Here is a 19,840-nt window from a genome sequence, read left to right as displayed (position 1 = left end):
AGAAGGAAAAGGGAAAAGAAAACATACAACTAAACAAATCCTCTTTCCATTACACACAGAATGCAGAAATAAAGGGTAGGAAAAATAAGAGTGAGATATTTTAAATAAACTTTCATTTCCTTCCCTTCCAAAATCTAGATTTGCCTACACAAAGATTTTTCTCCTCGCAAAAAAGTAAGTCTAAAATTGTTTTACGGCCGGGCGCGGTGGCTCAAGCCTGTAATCCCAGCACTTTGGGAGGCCGAGACGGGCGGATCACGAAGTCAGGAGATCGAGACCATCCTGGCTAACACGGTGAAACCCCGTCTCTACTAAAAAATACAAAAAAACTAGCCGGGCGAGGTGGCGGGCGCCTGTAGTCCCAGCTACTCCGGAGGCTGAGGCAGGAGAATAGCGTGAACCCAGGAGGCGGAGCTTGCAGTGAGCTGAGATCCGGCCACTGCACTCCAGCCTGGGCGACAGAGCAAGACTCCGTCTCAAAAAAAAAATAAAATAAAATAAAATAAAATTGTTTTACTTAGGTTGGTTACCACAAAGAATTACACAGAAGTGAAAAATATCTAGACAACAAAAGTCCAAACCAATAAAAAAATTTATACACACACTCTCCCCTCTCCCGCTCTCCAAACACACGCACACGCATATAATTACTTACACAATAACTGTGGGTTTTACAACAGTTGGAAAAAAGAGATATGACCGAGTTACGATTTCATTAAATAACAATCATAATTCAAATACGTATTGCTTGCCTGCCATATGCTGGATGCTGTGACTACAAAATGAGAAAATGAAACAGTCCTTACCCTTAAAGTGACTCAGTCTAGTAAGGGACAATTAATAACAGCAACTCCAAGAGGATAATAGGTAAGGGGTAAAAAGTTCAGATCCTTAAAAAAGGGAAAGATCTAAGGTAGGCAGGCTCCATGGCAAACACCTGTAGTCCTAGTTACTCAGGAGGCCAAGAAAGGAGGATCACCTGGGCCCAGAAGTGCGAGTCCACAATGGACAACACAGCAAAACCTGTTTCTGGAAAAACTAAAATTAAAAAAAAATTTTTAAAAAATGAAAAGATGGTAGAATTGGGAAAAGAGACTGTGTACATGACCCCCTTCTTCATCTGTTTATTCTAAATTTCTCTCATTAATTTACTAAATAGAGTTCAAGTATTAATGCTTTATCTCCTGTAGATAACGTCGTGTTAGGTAACGTTTGCTGATGAACTAGACAAGAACTATACTGTTCAAATCCATGTTTACAATCTGTTCGTTCTTTCTAGAGAAAAGGCTGAGTTAAATAGAGCAAAATGGAAGTGAAAACTGTCTGACATGTTTTCTTAGCAGGAAAACAAACACGAAACAAGTAAGTACACCCGGACGCAATGCAACAATCAAGACTAATTAAGAACTACCTTTTCAGCAAGATGAATTACAAAATGGTGGTGGCCTAAACCAAACTAGAGGTGGTACAGAGAAATAGGTGGAATAAACTAGACGACATAATCTTGACCAATAATCTTTCCATATTGATCAAGTACCTAATCATTTCAGAAATTTTTATAAGAACTTCTCACCCACACTTTCCACTCAGCCTCAAAAAAAGAAAGTGAGCACAAACAGAAACAGCCTAGGAATGTAACATGAATTAACGAAAAGCCTCATCCAATGCTATTGGCAGACAATAGATCTACACCCTACATTATGAGCTAACAGATTCAGTTATGTCTGACTATGCCACCTTGTTTACTCTTCATCAAAAATTAGGTTATTTTAGTAGAGAAAATTCTCAATACTGACCCAGGGTAATACCTGACAATTTAACTATAAAAACAGGATGGGCATATAAAGCCCAACAAGTATGGAAATACGAACTTCCTTCTAAAATCACAGACGAAGTCAGAGGTAGAAAACCCACAGATTATATATAAGTCCAACTTTTTTTATATTTTACAGATGAGAGCCTGAGGTGCACATGACCAGTCTGCCGCAGAACTTATTCCTATAGGATCTAAGGCCTTCAAATCTCTTAGAAATAAGTCTCACAGATATATTACACAGATATAAAAACCAACTTAAAATTGAATGAACAATGCATGATTAGTACGTTTGCAAAAGGTGAAATATACCAGTACATGTCTAAACTTCAGAGAAAGGGGATACAATTCCCAGGTAAACTTCTAGTCAGAAATTTCATTTTTTTATTCCAGGTGTGTCCCAGCTTCCCACACCTAATGACATCTACATGCATTTGGTTTCGTATTGTCACCTCTACAAAAGTTCTATTTCTTCCATTACACGGTGTTCCCTGAAGTTAGGAACAATTTTACTTTTATTCCAACTGTCCCTATAAAAGGGAACTTTTTTGAAAGCCTACATACAAGGGTTGCTTGCTATTGAAAGAAATTTATGGCAACTGTTCAAGTATAACAGCACTCGCAATCAAGGCTGAATAGGATACAGCAGACTTGCAACTCTTAAGGTAACAACTGTATTATGAGCTTTGAATACATTTAAGTTTTCATATATTAAGTCCACCTCTTAAGAAAAAAGAAACGGCAAGTCATACGATGGTGGCGATAATTACATGTGTGTGTTTCTACTTTCGGTAGAAAAATTAGCACACCCAACTTTTACTGAATAATAGCATACATCATTTTTGCAACACAAAGAAAAATACTGTACCTTACAAGCCATACAGACATAAACAAAAACTTTATTTTTTTTTTGGACCTCAATAACCTGAAATACTCCCGTTTCAAAAACCAACCTCTCTCACGCTTCAGCCCTGAAAGAACTTTCATCCCCTGAGAACAAAACGCAGCCTGTCCAGAAACCCACGGAAGTAGAAGGACGCCAGAGAGGACCCTTTCGACCGGGTTCCGCGTTCTCCTGGGTGACATCATTTCACCTGCGTCTCGACAAAAAGGGAGGGAGCGAGACAGCGAGACCATCTGCCGGGCAGTGGGCCGACGGCTCTCGGAGCTAAGACCGCGCCTCCTCGCCGCCGTGGGAACAAAGAGCGCCGGGCGGCCGGGCCAAACCTTAGCCCAAGACTCGGGTGCGGCCCCTCAGGCTCCCAACGGCCCGCGGCCCGTCCCGCCCTCGCGCTGCAGCCAACGGCTGCGGCGGCCAGTACCTGCGAGGGGAGGCTCCGCCCTGCAGGGCAGCTCCCGCGGCTCCTCGCTGGGCCGCCGCCTCCTATTGTGACTGCTCGCCCAGCCCGCGGCCAGCTCGCCAGATCCGCCGTCCGCGGGCCTCCTCACCCCCGGAACCCCGGCTCCAACTGAGGCGCTGTCACTGCGCTTCCTTCTTCCCGGCACCATCACACGGGCCGCGCCAAGAAACGACGGCTGCACGCCCAGAGATGACAGAGTCGCCTAACGCCTCGGAGGCTCCATCCTCTCCGCCCCCGCGCCCCAAACGCCTAGGCCTCGGCCCCGTCCCGCAACACCGCACTAGGGGCCCGGCCCCGCCCCGCCGCACCCCGCTTCAGCGATCACAGACCCCGGCTCGCTGCGCGCCGGCGCACTGGCCTCCGCTGCGCGCGCAGGCGACGCCCCTCGCCGCTAGGCCGCGAGACGCGCGGCCCTCCCACTTCTTAGGTACGGATCGTCCGTCCCACCCCGTCCCCTCGCCAGCACAAACCTAGAGAGCCCAGCGCGCCAGACCGCCGGAGCTCTCCTCCCCTTTCCCCTAGGCTCCGCACCGCGCGCCAAGCCCCCTTTGTTTCCACCCGACGGGGGAAAGGGGCGGGGCGGGGCTGCGCGCGGCCCGGCGCACGACTCGGACTAGTTCCGGCAACAGAGCTGGGCGCGCAGCACCACTGCGCAGCCCCGCCCCAGCCTGCCCCCCGCCGCCCTGCGGACGGCAGGGCCCTGTTCCAATTCGTATAAATCTTCTCTTCGTAAATTGTTGCTACTGTTCTGTGCCTCCTACCTACAAAACTCCGCAATCAAACAGTAACTAACCTCACGTAGTTCTTACAGCATAAATGCATTCACGTGGCCCGAAAAGTAGGAATTTTTATTGCAGTATACAAAGGTGTCTCTCAGTGGAGCAAGCAAACAGGTTCGAACCCAACTTGTCCGAGGCTTCAAGTGTGACTGACAGTTGTTCAGACGTCGCTTGGGGAGGGGAAATAAGGACAAAGATTGAAGCCGGCTTGGCTCCTGTCCTGATAATCACGATACAAGAGAGAAAATAAAAATTTCCACAAAAGCACAGTCCATACAAGGAAAAAATAGTAAAGTGGTATCAGAGTTAAGGAGAGAGGGCAGTCAAGAGGACAACATGGAAGGGGTGGGCTTTTTAAAGCAGATACAAATTAGATGTTTCCCACAAGGATGGTGATCATATTTTAGGGTGTTAGAGTAAAATTATTAAGGATCAGTCAACAGAAAACTCGGGTTCTGAGGTTCTAGTTCTTTTGGCATTACTTAAACCAGTCTCTCCCTCTCTGGGCCTCAGCTGCATCTAGTAGAAAATGGGGGAAATCAGACTAAATGTTGTTTCAGGACCTTCTGAACCTTGGACATTCTGTTTATGAACAACACTATATGGTAATTATTTGTGTACACTTGTCTCCTATTATCAGACTGAGCACCCAGACTCTTGGAACTGTGTAAACCCAAGGCCCAAGCCTAGTGCCAGAAACACAAGAGTAGGTGTTTAGCAACTGCTGAATCAAAGTTCCAGCAATAACATCACAGATTTTGGAATTCCAGGACCAAGAGAAGCTGGAAAGAGGTATTAGGCCCCTATGAACATATCCACCCCAAACCCATACTCGAATTATGTAACCCAGTTAACCAGCTGGCTCTCTCCTGAAGCAGCCAGTTTGGAGATGATCACATCTAAACTTTTTTTTTTTCTTTTTTTCTTTTTTTTCATTTCAAGGTAAAGTGCCAACCATATCTTTAAGTGTATCCAATGTATCCTATTTCTATCCTCTGTATCCCTCACAAATTGCCATCTACTGTGAATTCGCCTTGCATTACAGATCTTCCACTAGAATCTAAGCTTAAAAAAAAAAAAAAATTCCCTACATAACGCAGACCACCCTGAAGTAGCTTCCTCCAAGCTTGGATAGGACTATGTGAAGAGAGGGGAAAGCAGAGAAGAACATCAGGAAAGGAAAGGGAAATTACATTCGGGAGCTGTCTAATTATAAGAGGCAGATTCCTCAAGTGCTGAACCCAGCAGCAAAAATCTATTACAGTCCTCCAACATTCCTCACCTATAAGTTTCAGCAAATCAAGCTTTCTGAAACCTCTCAAATGGTTACCATCTTCAACAATGCGGTCACAACCCTAGATTGGATAGTTTTAAATGTGTACCACAATTTGTTCTTTTTTTTTTTTTTGAGACAGGGTGCTCTGTCGACCAGACTGGAGTGCAATGGCTGGATCACATCTCACTGTGGTCTCAAACTCCTGGGCTCAGGCAATCCAGGCTAAATTTTTGATTTTCGGTAGGGACAGGTCTCACTATGTTGCCCAGGCTGGTCTCTAACTCCTGAGTTCAAGCAGTCCTCCCATATGGCCTCCCAAAATGCTGGGATTATGGGTGTGAACTACGATGCATAGCCTCTAATTTATTTATTAACCAGAAAATCATAAGCCATGCAAGTAAACACCCAAAGAGTAGGCAGGCTTTTAAGGTGGTGGGCCACCTTTGACAACCTAATGTGGCAGGGGTTAAAGTTATACCAGAGCAGTCACTTAACTACAGGCCAGCTAAAATTTTATTTGGTGTCTGTCCGCAAAGGTGGAAAGTCCCATTGTAGAACTAAGAAAACTTTCTGCAATGACAAAAATATTCTACATCTGCCCCATTGAAAAGGCTGCCACTAGCTAGTGACATGTGGCTACTGAGCACTTGAAATGTGGCTAGTCCAATTAATGAATTGTCCAGGACCAGTTTTTAAAGCCACACAGGGCTAAGGGACAGTACAGCATTTGTAAGAAAAGGTGCTTTTGGCAAGACCTTTTTGAGAATTCTGACTCTGAGGCTGCCCTTTAAAAAACTGGTTTTCTTGACAAAAGTGAAAATTGTGAATGACTACTGTTATTCCAGAGGTACCCAAGTCATTTGAGTCCCTTCAATTTTAAAATAAAAATATATCAAAACACTGCTTACTGAACAGGAAAATGCTGAAGTTCCTTCAGATGGTTCTGGTAGCTATTCAATGAGATTGTTTACTCTGGTGTTCTGCCATTCTAATACATGGGAATAACAGCAGCCACTATTCAAAAACTGCATAGAATTTTAGAACCGATCACCCAGTGAACAAATTCAGCCTACTCTTCAATGCCAAATCTCACCCACTTTTCACCTTGTAAAGAATGTGACTCTGCAAATTCTCTTTTATACCATCATGTTTCTCTCTTTGCTGGATTATTTCTAACAGAACACACAAACACACCATTAATTTCTCCCATCTTTAAATCTTTATAGTTAATGGTTTCAGGTTTGTGCTTCTAGTTGCTGTTATTATCCTGTTTAAGAAATATTTCCCTACACTTGGGTCATAAAGACATTTGCCTATATTATTTCCTTAGAATTTTTATTATTTTCTCTTTTCCATTTAGATCTACACATCACCTGGAATTGATTGTTGGTGTTGGTGAGGTGGGAATCAAGTGCTCCCTTCCCCATACGGACATCTACTTGACACAGCATCATATACTGAAAAAGACTTGCCAACTGCTCTTTTGTTTAAAAAACTGGCCACATATGCATTAGTTTGTTTCTGGGTTCAGTAGTCTGTTGCACTGTTCTCTTTATCCCTGTGCTGATCCACACCATCGTCATTACTGCAGCTTTATAAGACTTCCTTTCATCTGTTATAGCAGGTTGTCCTTCAGAGTGTCTACGTTATCTCTGGCCTTTTGAATTTCCATAGGAATTTAGAATCAAATTATTTCAAAAGAAGGAAAGAAAAAAAGACAAGGAAAAAGATGAAATTGCTGCGATTTTCTTGGGGCTGCATTAGATCTAGAAATGAGTTAAGGAATATTGGAAGACTCAATATTGTAAAGATAGCAATCTATAAGCTATTTACTTGAGTCTTTAATTCTTTCAATAATGCTTCATAGTTTTCTGTCAAGGTCTTGCACATTTTAGTTCTTAGGTTTATTCTAGGTTTTTAGTATAATTCAATTATTAATTCTAATAGTTTATCTCAGTTCGAGTTTTCTATACGCACAATTCTGTTTATATCCTTGTCTATATCCTTGTCTACTTGGCAGAAAATCCTGGCTGTTGTATTTCTTTCTTTCCAACATGTACTCATTTTCTTGTCTTAGTGCACTGGCAAGGACCTCTAGCACAGTGCTAACCAGACACCTTTAGTTTATCCCAAACCTCAAATGAAAAACTGTCGATATGTAATATTTAAGTACGGTGTTTGTAGTTTTGTTTTGTTTTTTTTTAAAAGACCCCTTTAGAAAATTAAAGGAATTCTCTATTTCTAATTTGTTAAAAATTTATACATGAGCCAGGTGCAGTGGCTCACATGTGCAATCCCAGCACTCTAGGAGGTCGAGGTAGGCAGATCACCTGATGTCAGGAGGCCAGCCTGGCCAACATGGTGAAGCCCCATCTCTACTAAAACTACAAAAAATTAGCCAGGCATGGTGGCACGTGCCTGTACTAGCTACTCGGAAGGCTGAGGCAGGAGAATTGCTTGAACCCAGGAGGCAGAGGTTGCAGTGAGCTGAAATCGTGCCTTTGCACTCCAGCCTAAGCAAGAGAGAGAGACTCTGTCTCTTCAAAAAAAAAAAAAAAAAGAAAGAAAAAAAATTCGTAAATGGATGTTTGATTTTTCTGAAAAACTTCTGTATCTACAAGTTAATAATATGATTTTTCTGTTAATATGTGAATTTGATTGGCTTGGGGGTGTTCAACCAAATTCACATTCCTAATCAGCCCATTTTAGGCTTACTGTATTGCTCTAAATGGTTGATTTGGTTTGTTTAGAATTTCTGCTTCTGTGTTTTGAGTGAGATTACCTGTAATTTTCCATTTTTGTAATGTCCCTGTCAAGTTTTGTTACAAAGACTTATGCTAGCTTCAGAAAATGAATCATGGAGTACTGGCTTGCTTTCTATTCTCTAGAAATGTTTCTTTAAGACTGGTGTTATGCCTTCGTTAAATGTTTAGCAAAATTTGCTGGTTGGTTAACTGGACTTGGAGTTAAATTTCCTTAGATATCCTGTTTTTTCTTTGTTTCTAACTAAGGCAAAACAACCTTAATCTTAGAAGATATATATATATATATATAATATATATATGAATGAAAGCTCTCGTTCTGAAATTCACTATCTGCTTCTAGAAAACCATTTCCCAATCTTGTGAATTTGAAGGGTACTGCTGCTACAAATAAATTTTAAAACACATTACATAAACAATAATCATAAACAAATTTAAATACGTGCTAGTTAATAGTCTGTCAAATGGTAAATATACAGTTCATTTTTGTGACCAGTTTTGCATTTCTAGACATTAAGGAATATCTGAATAATGGTTATCTGAAGGATCTTTTTACAAAAGAGGTGACTGTGGGTTACAGGCTATCCTCCTTATCCCTCTACATACTTGTATCGCAATACCTTACAGCATTTATCAAATATCTGTTTCCTCCTATTAAACTGTAAGCTCCTCAAGTCTCAGTTCTGCTTTGTGTGTATATCCCTGACACCAATGTTGGGGGGCAGAATGGATGACGGAAAATGCACAAAAATGGAAAGAGGACCATCTCCTATTTTAAGGCATTGAAAGGGATGATTCAACAGCTACAGATAAAGAACCACTTGTCCAAATGCTGAAGAACCATTCACACGGAAGGAAATGTCAAAGGAGGTGCTGGGTAAAGAATGGCTTACCTGCTGGAAGTTCTGGACCTCTGCTAATGAGAAGGCAGTTGCCCATTGGTTAGCACCGTCAGTACCGTTCTGCCATCACATCCACATCCAAGTATCCTGACTATAATCTCACTCCAACCTCTATCTCTATTGCCGAGTTAGTGGCCTCTCCTGTGTGTTCTAAAACAGCATTAACTATTCTGCCTTCCAACTTTGTATTTACTTGACACTTCTGCCCAATAAATAGTAAACTTCTTGAAGCCAAGGACTAAGTCTCACCAAATCTGGCAAGGGGTTAGCACATGCCAAGTGCTTAATAAATAGTTCAATTAATGATATGTAAATATTTCACAGCAGTGGTTGATTCTATGTTTCTCGCTAGGTAAATTCCCAAGGAGAAACGAAGCACAGGAACAATGGAAAGTGGGCAGTGAAAAGAGAGGAAAAGGGATGCAAATAAAATAAATTTCAAAATTTTCCCTGAAGCTAGCTTTGCTGTCATCCCTAAGTTTCCTTTCTTCCTCCAAAACCAGCTAAAAGGACTGAATAACATAAAGCTGCACTAGGCTGGGCGTGGTGGCTCACGCCTGTAATCCCAGTACTTTGGGAGGCTGAAGTGGGCAGATCACTTGAGCTCAGGAGTTCGAGAACAGCCTGGGCAACATGATGAAACACCGTCTCTGCCAAAAATACAAAAAAAAAAAAAAAAGATAAAGATAAAGATAAACTGAGGGAAAAGGCATATTGGCTGAACAGCATTTAGGCTACGCAGTATCTACACACATGCTACAATTTGATCTACTACTGCAAAACAATCAGCAGAAGCAGTTTCACCCAGAAATGTTAACGCCTATCAAAGCAGAAAAAGTTAATCAGCAGCAGCTGCCGGCTATAGCAACTAGAGACCAGAAGAGGGCAGCAAAGGCTCACCCAAATCCAAGTCCACTGAAAGCCTCCCATATTATATAGCCACTTACCCAGCTTTGGGGTGAAGAGTTAGTCAGATGGCTGTTCCCACAGTGCAGGTGAGAGATGACTTGGAATGAGCCATGGTAGCTGGGATGACAGAGGGAAAGCTCATGGTAGTGAAGGTGTGAAGGGGCTAAAGCAGGTGGAGAGTGAAAAGGCATCAGCCAAGAAGGAGTTCAAATGAAGAAACCTCAGTGCCTAGGACAGCCAAGTCAGAAACAGAAAAAGAGAGACCCATACCAATCAGAAGCAGAGAGCCAAGGGCACAAATAAAGCATGCACTGCACATCACTGCACATTCAACCTCTAGAACAGGGGAAACAGGCAGAAGCTGACTGAGGCAGGAGGCCTCTATTATATGGCCTGCTGTAACCTAGCATCTTTGAAGCCATGTTCTTGCTCATTCTGTTCCAGAGAACAGACAGCACCTTGGGTTCGACTGTAGTTGCTCCAGCAGCTTCATCTCAGGGGCAATCATATTCTGGTACTACAGTTTTTACCAAATCCAATGGAGACCCAGAGCACAAAAAAAAGTTAGCCACATACAGATCTAGGTTATTCTTTTCAACAAAGCCAATTCTTTCTTTGTAAGGGAGGAACCATCTCTGTATTTTTTTTTAATCCTGTATTACATTTAGGTTGTTCTCAGTGCTTCGCTATTATAAAGGTATTATTAATATTCATACATATAGTTTGGCACGCATTTGAAAATATATCCATAAAAGTACATTTCTAGGCCGGGCGTGGTGGCTCAAGCCTGTAATCCCAGCACTTTGGGAGGCTGAGTCGGGCGGATCACGAGGTCAGGAGATCGAGACCATCCTGGTTAACCCAGTGAAACCGCGTCTCTACTAAAAAAAAAAAATACAAAAAACTAGCCAGGCGAGGTGGCGGGTGCCTGTAGTCCCAGCTACTTGGGAGGCTGAGGCAGGAGAATGGCGTAAACCCGGGAGACAGAGCTTGCAGTGAGCTGAGATCCGGCCACTGCGCCCCAGCCTGGGCGACAGAGCCAGACTCCGTCTCAAAAAAAAAAAAAAAGTACATTTCTAGAAGTAAAATTGCTGGTTCAAACAGTATGTGATTTTTCTTAAAATTTCAAGATATAATGCTACACTGCCTCCTAAAAGGCAGCATCAATGTTTTGAAACCTGTCACCCAGGTTGGGGTGCAGTATCATGATCACAGCTCACTGCAGCTTTGAACTCCTAGGGCTCAAGTGATCCTCCCACCTCAGTTCTGAGTAGCTGGGGCTACAGGCATATGCCACCACAACAGATTAATACTTTTTTTTTTTTTTTTTTTTTTTTTTATAGAGACAGGGTTTTGCCACGTTGCCAAGGCTGGCAATTTTTATTCAAAGCAAAGCTAACTGATCACAGTTTGGAGTTGACCCTGGAGGGGAATCAGCAGTTTTCAGGGTACTCCCTGAGGAAAGATAGGCTGGTCCTATGGACAGCAGTAAGCCAAGCCTCAGAGAAGAGAGAAGCCCTGAGGCAGAACTTGGACCAGTATATTTTGAGTGAAGCCATATTTCATATACAGTTTTAAGTTCTCTTTGTTCTAATGCCCTTCTGTTAAATCCTTTATTAAATATTAATAGCATAGGAACCAGGCCCAAACTATAGTCTTATTAAATACTAGAGCCTAGGAGCTAGGCCCAAACTTAAGCCAAAGTGACACCAGTGAGAACACCTTAGGGAAGCCAGTGACCAATGGGCCATGGGTCAAAGGACTGGCTGGAAGGACAAGTAGCTTACCTAGGAAGTCCCAGAAATACCTAGAGAGGAAAGTCAGACAAACTGTTCGACTGAAGTTAAGAAAAGCAAGGGCTCATATCATTAAGAACTGGGCATTAATGGAAAATGTGATCCCAAAAGTCAGTGAAATGAGGACTTAAATGGGTTATACTTACAAAAGTGCTTCAAGAAAATAAATGGGCCGGGCGCGGTGGCTCAAGCCTGTAATCCCAGCGCTTTGGAAGGCCGAGACGGGCGGATCACAAGGTCAGGAGATCGAGACCATCCTGGCTAACACGGTGAAACCCCGTCTCTACTAAAAAATACAAAAAACTAGCCGGGCGTGGTGGCGGGCGCCTGTAGTCCCAGCCACTCGGGAGGCTGAGGCAGGAGAATGGCGTGAACCCGGGAGGCGGAGCTTGCAGTGAGCTGAAGTGAGCTGAGATCTGGCCACTGCACTCCAGCCCGGGCGGCAGAGCGAGACTCTATCTCAAAAAAAAAAAAAAGAAAAGAAAAGAAAATAAATGATGTTATGCACATGGCTGGGCGTGGTGGTTCACCCCTGTAATCCCAGCACTTTGGGAAGCCGAGGGAAGTGGATCACTTGAGGTCAGTAGTTCGAGGCCATCCTGGCCAACATGGCAAAACCCTGTCTCTACTAAAAATACAAAAAGTAGCCAGGTATGGTGGTGAATGCTGGTAATCCCAGCTGCTTCGGAGGCTGTTGAGAGAGAAGAGAGAAGAGAAGGAGGGAAGAAGGGAAGGAGGGAAGGAGGGATGGAGGGAGGGAAGGAAGGAAGGAAGGCAGGCAGGCAGGCAGGCAGGCAACAGAAGCACAGACAACTAGCTACTTTACTTTTGGGAAGGACAATGAGAAGTCGCTGAAAAATGGGAATCAGAGTCTTAAGAAGTCTGAGATGCAAGAAACATTCGAATGTTGCAGACGAGACTGCCTGAACGTCTTACTATTTCCATTATGTTCAATAAGGAACACTTTCCTCCAGGGAATTCTGGTGGAGCTCAATTACTTGTACAGTCAACAACTTGCTCTAGATGACACACACCCTGCTATAGACGTCTAACATTTTGCATTTATGGTATGTGACCAGCTCACTAAAACTGCCAGTGTTTCCACTGATGATTGTTTTAGGATCCTGCCTAACACGATGGGTTTTGCACAGACGTATGTATGATACACGGTACACCTCCACAAACCCTGTATCCTCCTGCCCATGCCACATTGTGTAGGCCTTCCAGACTTTAAGGAAAAGAAGGAAATATATGGGCAGATTCCTAATTTGTACTACAAAACAAATCATAACATTAAATAAATCCCTTAAGGCAGTACAACTCTTCGTAGAGTAAATATAAAATTTAAGCTTCCATAGGAAGCTTATTTCTTCCCCTGGCTTGCTTGTTCCTGTTGCAATAGTGTCTTGTAAATAAAACAAAATAGACTTAAGAGATGATGACATTTTAAAGACCAACAAAATAATCTCCAATAACAACCACCTCAAAATACCTATCATTAAGCCGGGCGCGGTGGCTCAAGCCTATAATCCCAGCACTTTGGGAGGCTGAGACGGGCGGATCACGAGGTCAGGAGATCGAGAACATCCTGGCTAACACGGTGAAACCCCGTCTCTACTAAAAAATACAAAAAAATTAGCCAGGCATGGTGGCCGGCGCCTGTAGTCCCAGCTACTCGGGAGGCTGAGGCAGGAGAATGGCGTAAACCCGGGAGGCGGAGCTTGCAGTGAGCTGAGATCCGGCCACTGCACTCCAGCCCGGGCGACAGAGCAAGACTCCGTCTCAAAAAAAAAAAAAAAAAATACCTATCATTACATGGTATCTCTAATCAGATATTTCACAACAAAGGAAAGTGAGAATCTACTGAAAATACAGTGGGCCACATATACTAAATAAATTCCATATACTAAATAAATTCCAGGTAGATAAGAAAGGATAATGTAAAATTAATAAAACTTTTAGAAAATACGGGTAAATATCTGAATGGAGACAGATTTCCTAAACCTAAAGGCAATGAAACCCTACGAAAGAACATACCAATAGATTTGTTCCTCAAATTATTTTATTTATTCATTTTTTTTTAAGACGGAGTCTCGCTCTGTCGCCCAGGCTGGAGTGCAATGGCATGATCTCGGCCATTGCAACCTCTGCCTCCTGGGTTCAAGCAATTCTCCTGCCTCAGCCTCCTGTGCAGCTGGGATTACAGGTGCCCACCACCACACCTGGCTAACTTTTGTACTATGAGAAGCCATGCCACTAGGAACAAAGGGAAAGCTATGAAACCTGCTGGCAGATCTACAACATGGAAATGGCTGGCATGATCAACTTCATGATGCAAAAGAATAAGGCAGAACTGAGGCAGGAATGTTGAGGCCTGTGGTTAAGACATCCAGTATGAAAACACCCAACCAGTTTTTGTCTCTATCTCTTTTCTTTCAACAACCCTATTTTCTATTACTATTCTCTACAATAAATCAATCACGTTACCAAGAAGGCCTCCACATATAGAAACAATCCTATTAGTCGGCAGTGGACCCTCTCTTTTATTAAGTAAAGGAAGAAACGGAGTCTGAAATTAGTCTAGGAGTAGAATGGTGTTTCCCAGGAGATGGAGGAGGAGGCAATGAGGAGTTACTGTTTAATGGGTAGAGTTTCAGTTTAGGAAGATGAAAAAGTTCTGGAGATGGAGAGTGGTGGTGGCTGCACAAAAAGGTAAATGTACTGTATGTACTTAATGCTACTGAACTGTACACTTAAATGGTTAAGATGGTACATTTTATGTTATGTGTACTTTATTACAGTAAAAAAAAAAAGTAATGTATGTAATAGGTAAAAATACATGTAAAATCTTGTCTAACAAGGGGTTAATATCCAGAATCTATAACTCCCAGAACTGAAGAGCAAAACAAAACAAAACAAAACCTGATTAAAAAATGGCAAAGGGAAGTATAAATCAAAACCACCATCTCACACTCACTAGAATAGTTACTATAAAATAAAAAAAAAATAAATAAATAAAAACCAGAAAATAACAAGTGTTGGCGAGGATTTGGAGAAACTGGAATCTCTCTGCACTGTTGCTGGGAATATAAAATGGTACAGCTGCTATGAAAAACAGTATGGCAGTTCCTTACAAAATAAAAAACTGAATTACCATATGATCTAGCAATTCCACTTCTGGGTATATACCAAAAAGAACTGAAAGCAGGGTCTTTGAAGAGATACTTGTCCACCCATGTTCATAGCAACATTATTCACAATAGCCAAAAGGTGGAAGCAACCCCAAGTATTTATCAATGGATGATAAACAAAAGGTGATGTATATTACAATGACATTTTTTTTTCTTGACATGGTATCTTGCACCATCACCCAGGCTGGAGTGCAGTGGCGTCATCTTGGATCACTACAACCTCTGCCTCCCAGGTTCAAATGATCCTCCTGCCTCAGCCTCCTAAGTAGCTGGGACTACAGGCACCTGCCACCACACCAGACTAACTTTTCTATTTTTTTTAGTAGAGACAGGGTTTCACCATGTTGGCCAGGCCGGTCTCAAACTCCTGACTTCAAGTGAATCACCACCTTGGCCTCCCAAAGTGCTGGGATTATAGGCATGAACCACCACGTTCAGCCTTACAAAAGAATATTATTCAGCCTTATAAAGAAAGGAAATTGTGGCATATGCTACAACATGGATAAACCTTGAGGACCTGCTAACTGAAATAAGCCAGTTACAAAAAGACAAATAATGTATGATTCTACTTGTATGAGGTACATACAGCAGCCAAATTCAGAGACACAGAAAGTAGAAAGGTGGTCTTTTAAAAACATGTCATATTATGCCACTCCTTTGCATAAAACCCTCCAGTGGCTTCTCGAAAAAGCAGAATAAAATCTAGACCCCTTTCTCTGGCTTACAAAGAACTACATGGGCTGGCCCATGCTCACCTCCCCAACCTCGTCTCCTATCATTCCCACTCCACATCCACCGTGCTTGCAAATATCAGCCTTTTGCTTCCCTCATCTTTCCGGCTTTAGGGATTTTGCACTAGCTATATTATTTCCCTGAAATGTTCTTTCCATGACCCTGATTTTCACCTGAATTGTTAGTTAAGGCCATCTTCAGCACCTAATAGAGAGCAGCTAACTACCCAATTACTTGCACAACATAAATCTTGAAATGATCATGTGATATGGTTTGGATATTTGTCCCCTACAAATCTCATGTTGTATTGTAATCCCCAATGTTGGAGATGGGACTTCATGGGAGATATCTGAATCTTGCGGGTGGATCCCTAATGAATGGCTTAGTACCATCCGCTTGGTGAAGAGCGAGTTCTCGCTTTGGTACTCCATGAAAGATCTGGTTGTTTAGAAGAGCATGGCACTGGCTGGGTTCAGTGGCTCATGCCTGTAATCCCAGCACTTTGGGAGGCCAAGGTGGGTGAATCACCTGAAGTAAGGAGTTTGAGACCAGCCTGACCAACATGGTGAAACCCCATCTCTGTTAAAAATACAAAAATTAGGGTCAGGTGGGTGGCTCACACCTGTAATCTCAGCGCTTTGGGAGGCCAAGGCAGGTGGATCACCTGAGGTCGGGAGTTTGAGACCAGCCTGACCAACATGGTGAAACCCCATTTCTACTAAAAACACCAAATTAGCCAGCCGTGGTGGCACATGCCTATAGTCCCAGCTATTAGGGAGGCTGAGGCAGGAGAATCACTTGAACCCAGGAGGCAGAGGTTGCAGTGAGCCAAGATCAAGCCATTGCACTCTAGCCTGGACAACAAGACTGAAAGTCCATCGCAAAAAATAAATAAATAAATAAATAAAAAGAAAAGCTGGGCATGGTGGCAGGTGCCTGTAATCCCAGCTATTACGCAGGCTGAGGCAGGAGACTCACTTGAACCTGGGGGACGAAGGTTGCAGTGAGCTGAGAACGTGCCATTGCACTCCAGCCTGGGCAACAGGGCAAGACTCCATCTCAATTAAAAAAAAAAAAAAAAAAAAAAAAGCATGGCATCTTCCCACAACTCTCTTTCCCTCTTCCTGAGGCCTCACCAGAAACTGATGCAGCACCATGCTTTGTGTAAAGTCTGCAGAACTGCAAGCCAATTAAACTTTTCTTTATAAATTTCCCCACCTCAGGTATTTCTTTACAGCAACACAAGAACAGACTAACATAATCATGCTCAGTGAGAGAAGTCAGACACAAAAGGCTACATTTTGAGATCCTATTTTATGAAATGTACAGAATAGGCAAATTCACATACAGAAATATCAGTGGTTGCTGGGAGCAGGAGGCAAGAAATGTGAAGCATGGGATATGTTTCTGTTTGTGTCACCTATGATTTCTTTCAGCAGTGTTTTCTAGTTTTCCTTGTAGAGGTCTTTCAGCTCTTAGGTCTATTCCCAATTTTTTTTTTTTTTTTTTTGCAGCTATTGTAAAAGCAGTTGAGTTCTTGATTTGATTCTCACTTGGTCACTGTCGGTGTATAGTTCAAGTCCCTTGTTTCTTTGTTGACTTTCTGTCTTGATGACCTGTCTAGTCCTATCAGTGGAGTACTGAAGTCCCCCACTATTATTGTGCTGCTCTTTATCTCATTTCACAGGTCTAGTAGCAATTGTTTTGTAAATTTGGGAGTTCCAGTGTTAAATGTAAATATATTTAGGATTATGATATTTTCCTGTTGGACTAATCCTTTTATCATTATATAATATCCCTCCTTGTCTTTGTTAACTGTTGTTGCTTTAAAGTCTGTTTTGTCTGATATAAGGATAGCTACTCCTGTTCACTTTTCATGTCCCTTTGCATAGAATATCTTTTTTCACTCCTTTACCTTAAGTTTATATGAGTCCTTATGTGCTAGGTGAGTCTCTTGAAGACAGCAGATACTTGGTGAATTCTTACCCATTCTGCCACTCTGTATTCTTTGCGGAGCATTTAGGCCATTTACGTTCAACGTTAGTATTGAGATGTGAGCTACTAATCTATTCATCATTTTCGCTGTTGCCTGAATATCTTGTTTTTTTTTTTCCTTGTTATTGTTGTATAGGCCCCGTGAGATTTATGCTTTAAGGAGGTTCTATTTTGGTGTACTTTTAAGTTTTGTTTCAAGATTTAGAACTCCTGCCAGGCATGGTGGCTCGCCCCTGTAATCCCAGCACTTTGGGAGGCCAAGGTGGGTGGATCACCTGAGATTGGGAGTTCAAGACCAGCCTGACCAACATGGAGAAACCCTGTCTCTACTAAAAATACAAAAAATTAGCTGGGCATGGTGGTGCATGCCTGTAATCCCAGATACTTGGGAGGCTGAGGCAGGAGAATCACTAGAACCTAGGAGGTGGAGGTTGCAGTGAGCCAGGATTGCGCCATTGCACTCCAGCCTGGGCAACAAGAGCGAAACTCTGTCTCAAAAAAAAAAAGATTTAGAACTCCTTTTAGCAGTTCTTGTAGTGCTGGCTTGGTGGTATCAAATTCTCTCAGCATTTGTTTGTCTGAGTAAGACTTTACCTTTCCTTCATTTATGAAGCTTAGTTTCACTGGATACAAAATTCGTGGCTAATTGTTTTGTTTAAGGAGGCTAAACATAGGACCCCAATCCCTTCTATCTTGCAGGGTTTCTGCTGAAAAATGTGCTGTTAATCTGACAGGTTTTCCTTTATAGGTTATCTGATGCTTTTCCCTAATCGTTCTTAAGATTCTTTTCTTCATCTTTATTTTAGTTAGCCTGATGACTGTGTGCCTAGGTAATAAATCTTTTTGCAATGAATTTCTCAGGAGTTATTTGAACTTCTCGTATTTGGATGTATAGATCTCTAGCAAGGCCAGGGAAGTTTTCCTCAATCGTTCCCTCAAATAAGTTTTCCAAACTTTTAGATTTCCCTTCTTCCTCAGCAACACCAATTATTCTTAGGCTTGATCCTTTAACATAACCTCAAACTTCTTGGAGGCTTTATTCAGTTTATTCATTTTTGTCACACTGGGTTAATTAAAAAGGCCTATCTTTGACCCCTCAAGTTCTTTCTTCTACTTGTTCAATTCTATTGAAATTTTCCAGTGTATTTTGCATTTCTCTAAGTGTGTCTTTCATTTCCTGAAGTTGTGATTGTATTTTATTGATTCTATTTCTCTAGAGATTTTTTGGTCCATACCTTTTTTCTTTTCTTTTTTTTATGTCAGAAGAAATATCCGGGGGTAAATGGCTGTTGTTCAGATTCTTTTGTTCCATGGGGTGATCCCTTGACATGGTGCTCTCCTCCTTCCCCTAGGGATGAGGTTCCTGAGAGCCAGACTGCAGTGATTGTTACTGCTCTTCTACATCTAGCCATCTAGTAGAGCTACCGGGGTCCACACTGGTAATGGGGAGTGTCAATAAAGAGTCCTGTAATGTGATCAGTATCCAGGTCTCTCAGTTTTACCATTAGTATCTGCTGTGGTGGAGGTAGCAGGGGAATGAAGTGGACTCTGTGAGGGTCCTTGGTAGTTTTGTTTAGTGCAGGGACTGGTTTTCTCAAATGCTGGTTGTGCTAGCAATGGAGCTGTAACGTGGACAGACTCGGAACCTCTGGTTAGCTAGGATGTTACAGGCAGTGGAATTTGCTATTATTTTCTCCTTTCTTGGTGCAGAGTTGTTCTTTTATGAGTTGCTGTAATGGCTTCAGTTGGCTGGTCTCCAGCCAGAAGGTAGCGCTTTCAATACAACATCGACTGCCTGCTAGTTTGGGGGAATACAAGTTTGCCCTAAGGTCACCTGGGTAAGTATTCTGATTTCTCAGGTGATGGGCGGTGCCACAGAGCTCCCAAGATATTATGTGTTTTGTTTTAGGCTATCAGGGCGGATAAAGACCATCAGGTAAGCTACAGGTTAGGCCTATCTGAGACTCTCCTTGGGCGGGGCTTGCTGTGGCCACGTGAGTGGGGGGGGGGTCATTCTTAGGCCAGTAAAATTGTGTTCCCTGGGGGATTATGGTTGACTCTGCTGCTTCAAACAGATCACCAGGGAGTTGGGGGGAAGCTGGCAGTGACAGGTCTCACCGAACTCCTGCACAACCAGCAAGGCCGGTCTCACTCCCATCATGGCCCAACAGCACCCTTATATCCAGGCAGCCTTAGAGCACGGCTGAGATCTTGCCCCAGGCTACAAAAGCCTCTGCTGAGAAAGCAGGAAAGGATTTCGGGTCTCCCCTCCCTGCCTGCCCCAACTTCTGTGCCAGTATCTGCACTTTCGGTTTGCCCACTCC

General features: G+C 42.8%; 1 protein-coding gene across 16 annotated transcripts in view; it reads right to left on the bottom strand.

The window, feature by feature from the left end:
• Positions 1–19,840, bottom strand: part of RNF38 (ring finger protein 38) — a 148,823-nt gene that overhangs the window by 58,322 nt on the left and 70,661 nt on the right. For 2 of the 16 annotated variants that reach the window (XM_033238093.1, XM_033238099.1), the window contains exon 1: positions 3,645–3,792. The exons of 7 other annotated variants lie outside the window; for them this stretch is intronic. The gene's annotated coding sequence lies outside the window, so the exon portion shown is untranslated. Of the gene's footprint in view, positions 1–2,766; positions 3,114–3,135; positions 3,555–3,644; positions 3,796–19,840 lie in introns of those variants that run through there. 7 more of the 16 variants (XM_033238098.1, XM_033238097.1, XM_033238092.1 and 4 more) reach the window with 4 other exon arrangements.

Source organism: Trachypithecus francoisi, unplaced genomic scaffold (assembly GCF_009764315.1).
Source record: "Trachypithecus francoisi isolate TF-2019V2 unplaced genomic scaffold, Tfra_2.0 Lachesis_group16, whole genome shotgun sequence".
Lineage (NCBI taxonomy): Eukaryota > Metazoa > Chordata > Mammalia > Primates > Cercopithecidae > Trachypithecus > Trachypithecus francoisi.
This window is presented reverse-complemented; position numbering and strand designations above follow the sequence as displayed.